The following is a 7,419-nucleotide window of genomic DNA, read 5'->3' as shown; positions in this document are numbered from 1 at the left end:
ACTCCATGACCATGTTAGTCTGTGAGGGCTCATCAAGAGTCTTGGTCTGAAGCTCGCATAACTTGTTATAAGCTTCCTTTGTTTTCTTTATAATATCTCCAATTTTTTCCTTACTCAGATTCTGCAGCAAAGGCTTTAGAGCTTTTAGTTTTTCCCCAGCCTGAAGAGAGCAGAGGTAGAGTTGAACAGTGGCTCAGTTTGCGACCAGAATTCGCTGACCAATGGTAGAAACTCCGGCATGTCGGCCACTGCATTTACAAACTTGAACGGCTTCTTCGGCTTCAGACTGTCTTTTTTTATAGTGAGCCTACACCTTTGATGATCCGAACACCCTCCAGCCTCGAAGACACAATAGGCCTGCGGAAAGACTCGCAGTCATTCTTCATTCACCAAGGCTCGATCCAGCTTCTTACAAATAATGTCATTATCTCTCTTATTACTCCATGTGTTTCTCGGACCTTGATACGAAATATCCACCAAAGAACAATAATTGGTAACCTCGGTAATTATGAAAAAGACACATGAAACCGTTTTAACCAACTTAATACAAATCTAACTGGTATACGTGCCATATGATTTAGATCTAACTGATTCCACATCCCCAACCACCGCCATGAGCACGAGCCCGGCCCACTGATGTGGAGGCATTTTGTCTAACTACCGTCGAGCTTGTGAGTTAGCCTTTTTACTGGTGTCCATGTCAAATTCATCCTGCTGCTTCGTGGATCCAGCTTGTTTCATAAGGATCTTCAGGCGACAGTTTAGTACTCATGGCTTCATATACTCTACTTCTATTTATTCTTTTTTTTTTTTTTTTTTTTTTAATATGAAATGATGGTAAAGAATCTGTCATATACTACAAATCTTAAAGAAGATAAGTGAAAGGGGAAAAAATTATTTCTTCAGCTAGGGTTTGCAAATCTCAAAGGATAACGATGAGCCAATGAAGTCTTGTGATTCAAGTAACATAACTTCCCATGTCTTGAAGAGGCTAACCTAACATATGAGTTGAAACTAGTGTGGACCAAGTTGAAATTGACTTAAGAAAGTAGTTTAATATTTTGTAAAACCAAAAATATCAGAAATACAGAACAGAATTTCATCTTTGTGAAGAAACTCTCACGGTTTCTTGCTGGTTTTATCTCGTGGATCAATAAAAATGAAGAAATCACCATCTTGAGTTCTTTATGGAGTTTGAAAGTCGTTTTATATTTAGTTCAGTAATTCATATACATAATTTTTGACGTTCCTTTTTTAAATATATTTTTATTTGATCAAAGGCTTTCAATTGCAACGTTCATTTCAATAACACGATTTTATGCGACATGTTTATCATTTTTAACACGTATAAATTTAACAAGTTTTGTATTTCAGAGGGGGAGTTTCTCATGCTTAATATTTTGAAGGCTAAGTGTTCTTATTGGACTAATTGGTATTATATTAGGCTTCTAGAAAATTCAAAGTGTAAAGGTTAGAAGTAAAATAAAAACTTAAGTCATTTCTGGTATACTACAAAATACTAGAAGCCTTACTTTTACTGATGCAGAGCATATAAGCAAGAAGTGGCCGCAGTTTATGTCGTATTTGCTGTCCAACATTGATGATAATCAGAAAAATATCTCCAAGGGATTGACTAAATACCTTATGTGCAATCCAATCTTCTACCTGAGGTGAAGATTATTGGCACTGCGTTTGACTTTAGTACAACACTGAATAGTGAGGATGTGCTGATGCAACACGAACAATGCAAATATCTTTGCATTGACCCGTGAAATTTTTATGCAAATTTTAAACGTTAATTCAGAGCTAAGAAGTGTTCTTTAATTAGTGCAGATGATCTGCAAATTGTTTGTTGTCTGCAAACAGTTGTCATCTAAACGGTAAACGTGCCTAACATTCTTGAAGGAGAGAGTACTTTTGGCTGGTCAAGAGTCTCTTGTGGTAGCTTATAGCATACTTTTGTAACTTGTATAATGTCTTCACTGCTTTAGTTGAGATCTTCTTTTTTTTTGTGAACAAACTCTAGTTCAGATCTATTCCAGAAATTACTAGTTTCTATGCAAAGAAGCAAAAGAAAAATGTTCCTAAGTGATTGGAAGGTTTGAAAAGGGACAGAGCCTTAGAAGCATCAAATTTATAAGCCTTTATGAAAGACACAAAAATGTGCTGCATTTCGTTAAAAGTTATAGTTGAACAAAAAATCCATACAAAATTGATTGAAGAAACATTCCAAAAATAAAATAAAACACTCACAAAGGCAATTAGAGATGCATCAAGTTCTCAGTGTCGTCCAATCCAATAACAGCCCATCTTTTGTTTAGAAAGCAGTTTGATCCTTCTTCGATTTTAACTCTTCTCAAATGATTCTTTTGTATATTGTAAAGTAAAACGTAGAAGAGAGTTGTACCTTGAGGTAAAACGTGAATCGGGCCGTGGATAACCCTACGAAATTTATTGTGAGGTGCCAAGATAACTTCACCGTTTCTAGTTGTATCATGTACCTTCAAATAATAGGGACTGTTTGCATTATTGTTTAGGACCATATTCATTTGAGAAGGATGCAACACCAGTTTCTTCCTTGACCATATATTCTTCTCTTCATCTTCCATAACCCATAGTTTCATCACACCATCTTTTACCAGATTAGCATGGCCAAAAATAGCTATTTTCCCAGCGTATTCTATAAGATTAATATAATACCCATGCCAAAAGACATCTTCAGGTTTTTGGAGTAAACGGATTTCTTCAGAACTAATATTGAAACTCACAAGCACAGGATAATACAAAGATTCCCAAGCTAGGTAATACATATACGCCCATTGATAGTTAATCTTTGTTTTAAAGGAGAATGTGGTGGACATGGGCTCGATATCTTTCTCCATCGACTTGATATACCTTCTCCTAGTATGAAGACCCAATGCTCTAGCAGAAGCTTTAACATACACCCCTTTTTGTGTGCTGAAACTATGCAAACCACTTTATATTGATCATGAACAGAGTCGTGTCCGATACGGTATATGAACTTCTTGGAGATCACATCTTCAGCTATAATGTTAGATTCTTCTATGCGGGGTAAGACAACAAGCTGTCTAGTGGTAGTGTTATATATTTTAGCACTTTGTCCATTGGTAAAGCACATCAAACCATGAAAAAAGTGAGAGACCCGGTAGCCTTCTATTGCTGGAATTGTCAAATCTTGATCAACTACAAAGGATGACATGGTACTAACATCCAAGTCAGGAGAAGACCACGATGACTTGGTTTTTGTTGTGGAAGCACAACCACATGTATAGACGGGGCGATGATGATGAAATTTTTAGGTATCGGTTGGTGAAATATTTGGAACAAATCAAGGATGACCAGAGCTTTGAGACTGATTTGAACCTCATAAGAGATTTAGGAGGGAGTCTTGTGAGAATCTCTATCACGAGATCAAACGGAATCTCCTGCGACAGTTCAAGGCTATTGCATATGTCTCTCCGTCTTCTTCTAATTATTACCTTCGATCTCCACATCATTCTACTTCTCCTCCGTTGTAAGGTGACTGCTAGGTCAAAAGAAAAAGCCATAATTTTTTAGTATCACACAATATTGTTTGTGAAAGAAAACATTGACTATCTGCTTTTTTGGTATCTAATTTAAACCTTAGAAACTTCCTTTTTTTTATATATTTATTTTTTAAAAAATCGTAAGAATGTCCTGATTTTAACAAAATAAATTTTCTTCTCAAGAAACCAAGCAATAATTTTTTTTTTTTTTAATAACCTGATAATGCAGAGGATATGCAAATTGTTTGTTGGGGATCTTCCTTCTAAACCGTCACTTTGATAGTTGTTTTCTAAAGGGATAGATGTGCCTAACATTCTTGAAGGAGACAATACTGATGGTTGGTCAAGAGTGTCTTACAGAGGTTGCTGACACATCTCTTATGGTTAGCTATATCATATTTTGTAACTTGTATAATGTCTTGATTGCTTTAATTCAGATCTAAAGGAAGATCTATTCCAAAAAAATTACAATTTTATATGCAAAGAAACAAAAGAACAAGTGAGGTTACAAAAGGAGAGAACCTTAGAATCCTCAAACATTGATAAGCCTTTATGAAAGACACAAACATGTGCTGCATTTTGTTAAGAAAATTATACTTGAACGAAAGCTTGATTAAAGTAACATTCCAAAAATAAAATAAAACACTCACAAACGCAATTAGAGATACATCAAGTTCTCAGTGTCGCCCAATCCAATAACGTCCAATCTTTTGTTTAGAAAGCAGTTTGATCCGTCTTCGATTTCAACTTTTCTCAAATGATTCTTTTGTATATTGTAAAGTAGAACGTAGAAGAGAGTTGTACCTTGAGGTAAAACGTGAAGCCGTCCGTGGATAACTCGACGAATTCTATTGTGAGGTGCCAAGATAACGTCACCGTTTCTAGTTGTACCATGTACCCTCAAATAATAGGTACCGTTTGCATTATTCGTATTGACCATATTCATTTGAGAAGGATGCAACACCAGTGTCTTCCTTGACCACATATTCTTCTCTTCATCTTCCATACCCATAGTTTCATCACACCATCTTCAACAAGATCAGCATGGCCTAAACCAGCTATTCTTCCATCGTATTCTATAACGGCAGTTTGAAAACATTGATACGGCCACGTGACATCTTCAGGTGCTTGGAGCAAACGGGTTTCTTCAGAACTAATATCGAATCTCACAAAAACAGGTTTAATCGAAGGAACCAAAGCTAGGTAATACATACGCCCATTGATAGTCAATCCTTTTGTGAAACGACAATGTTGTGGACATGGGCTCGAAATCTTTCTCCATCGACTTGATACACCTCCTCCTAGTATGAAGACCCAATGCTCTGGCAGGAACATTCTATCTTTACGTGTTGAAACCACGCAAACCACTTTATACTGATCATGAACGGGGTCGTGTCCGATACTGTATTTGGACTTCTTGAAGATCACATCTTCATCAGCTATAATGTTGGATTCTTCTATGTCAGGTAAGACGACAAGTTGCCTAGTGGTAGTGTTATATATTTGTGCATGTGTCCCATTTGTAAAACACATCAAACCATGAAAAACATGAGAGACCGAGTACCCTTCCATTGCTGGGGTTGTTAAATTTTGATCAACTACAAAGGATGACATAGTACTAACATCCAAGTCATGGGAAGACAACGATGATAGTAATAATTTCTTTTTGTTGTCCAAGCACAACCACATGTATAGACGAGGTGATAATGATGAAACTTTTAAGAAACGGTTGGTGAAATATTTGGAACAAATCAAGGATAACCAGAGCTTTGAGACTGATTTGAACCTCATAAGAGATGTACCAGGGAGTCTAGTCAGAATTTCTATCACGAGATCAAAAGGCATCCCTGTGGCTGTGGCCGTTCGTGGCTCTTGCATATGTTAATGTCTCTCTGTCTTCTTCTTATTACTTTGGATCTCCTCATCATTCTTCTTGTCTCCCGGTGTAAGGTGACGGCTAGGTCAAAAGAAAAGGCCATATTTTTTTGTTAGAAAACATTAAGTATCTGTTTTATGGTATCAAACTTCCTTTTTTTTTTTTTTTTTAAATTCAGAAATAGGAACTTAACATTAAAATTGTATTTTGCTTTGTAAATAAATAATATAATAATCACATATATAAATTGCTTGCTTCGCAAAAATGCCCTGGTTTTAACATTATAAATCTTCTTAAGAAACCAAGCAATAATTTCAAAACTTAAATAAAAATTAGCCGGATTTATGGTTTTGCAGCCTCTGAATAAAATAAATCAGAATGGACTTCTACTATCGTTTAGATTTTATTTTTAAATTATCAAACTTCATCAATCATAAGGTTTGATTTGAGTATTAAAATAAGCACAATTTTTAAACTTAGTGTTTTTTAAAAAGAAGTTAGTGTATTAAAATGAAAAAAATATTAAACTCGATAGTAAAAAATTTGGACATTAAAAAACTTAAATGAAATTTGTGGGGTGTTTTTATGGATTTTCCCATTTAAATACAATTGTTTTCATTGGTTTTGTGAGATATCCTAAGTTGTGAACTATGGATAAATATGTTCTTAAATATAGGCATCAAACATCGATAACGCTTTATTAATGACACAAAAAAAATGTGCTGCGTTTCATAAGAAAAACTATAGTTGAGAAAAAATCCAAACAAAATTAAATAAAATGATTGGAGAAACATATAAAAATATATATTCACAAAAGCAATTAGAGAGACATGAAGTTCTCAATGTCGTCAAATCCAACAACGTCCCATCTTTTGGTGTTGTAGCGGTTGGATTTTATGTAAACTTTTCTCAAATGGTTCTTTTGTAGATTGTAAAGAAAACACGTAGAAATGAGTTGTAACTTGAGGTTAAAACGATAAACTGGTCGTCGGGTCTAGTAATATGTTGAGGAACCAAGATAACGTCACCGTTTCTAGTTGTACCTTGTACCCTCAAACTCATATTATGGACTATATGCGTTTTGACCATATCATATGAGAAGGATGCAACACCAAAGTCTTCCTTGACCAACTATTCTTCTCTTCATCTTCCCTCACCCATAGTTCCATCACACCGTCTTTTACAAGATCGGAATAGTCTAAAATAGCTAGTTTCCATCGTATTCTATAATCTCAGTATAATAATACCGACACCAAAAGGCATCTTCAACATTTTGGAGCACGCTGATTTCTTCAGAACTAATATCGAATCTCACAAACACAGGAGAAAGCAAATCAGGAACCAAACCTAGGTAATACATACGCCCATTCATTGTCAATCCTTGTGTGAAAGGACTATGTTGTGGACATGGACTTGGTATCTTTCTCCATTGTCTAGACACACCTCCTCCTAGTGTGAAGACCCAATGCTCCATCCTTCGAACATTGTGTGTTGAAACTATGCAAACCACTTTATATTGATCATGAACAGGGTCGTGTCCGATACGGTATATGACCTTCCTAAACTTGTACTCTTCAGCTATAATGTTGGATTCTTCTATCTCAGGCAAGACAACAAGTTGCCTAGTGGTCGTGTTAAAAATTTGTGCATTTGTGCCATTTGTAAAGCACATCAACCCGCGATAAACGTGAGATACCGAGTAGCCTTTCATCGCTGAGATTGTCAAATCTTGGTCAATTACAAAGGAACCGTCCAAGTCAGGAGAAGACGGTGACGATGATACTAATATCTTTTCTTCGTCGAAGCCCAACCACATGTATATACGTGGCGATGATGAAAGGTCGGTAAGATATTTGGAACAAACAATGGATGACCAGAGCGGGAGACTAATTTGAACCTCGTTAGAGATTGGGAGGGAGTCTTCTGAAAATCTCTATCACGAGATAAAAGGAATCTCCAGTGACGGTTCATGGCCCTTCTTAGATATGTCTCTAC

At 35.9% G+C, this 7,419-nt stretch overlaps 3 pseudogenes; all 3 read right to left on the bottom strand.

Annotated features, from left to right (window-relative positions):
• Nucleotides 1–2,261: 2,261 nt before the first annotated feature.
• LOC106449776 lies at nt 2,262–3,618 on the bottom strand (annotated as a pseudogene).
• Nucleotides 3,619–3,682: 64 nt separating this feature from the next.
• LOC125596634 lies at nt 3,683–5,527 on the bottom strand (annotated as a pseudogene).
• Nucleotides 5,528–6,028: 501 nt separating this feature from the next.
• Nucleotides 6,029–7,411, bottom strand: LOC125596633 (annotated as a pseudogene).
• Nucleotides 7,412–7,419: the final 8 nt, after the last annotated feature.

Source organism: Brassica napus, unplaced genomic scaffold (genome assembly GCF_020379485.1).
Source record: "Brassica napus cultivar Da-Ae unplaced genomic scaffold, Da-Ae ScsIHWf_1254;HRSCAF=1789, whole genome shotgun sequence".
In the NCBI taxonomy this organism is placed as follows: Eukaryota; Viridiplantae; Streptophyta; class Magnoliopsida; order Brassicales; family Brassicaceae; genus Brassica; species Brassica napus.
This window is presented reverse-complemented; position numbering and strand designations above follow the sequence as displayed.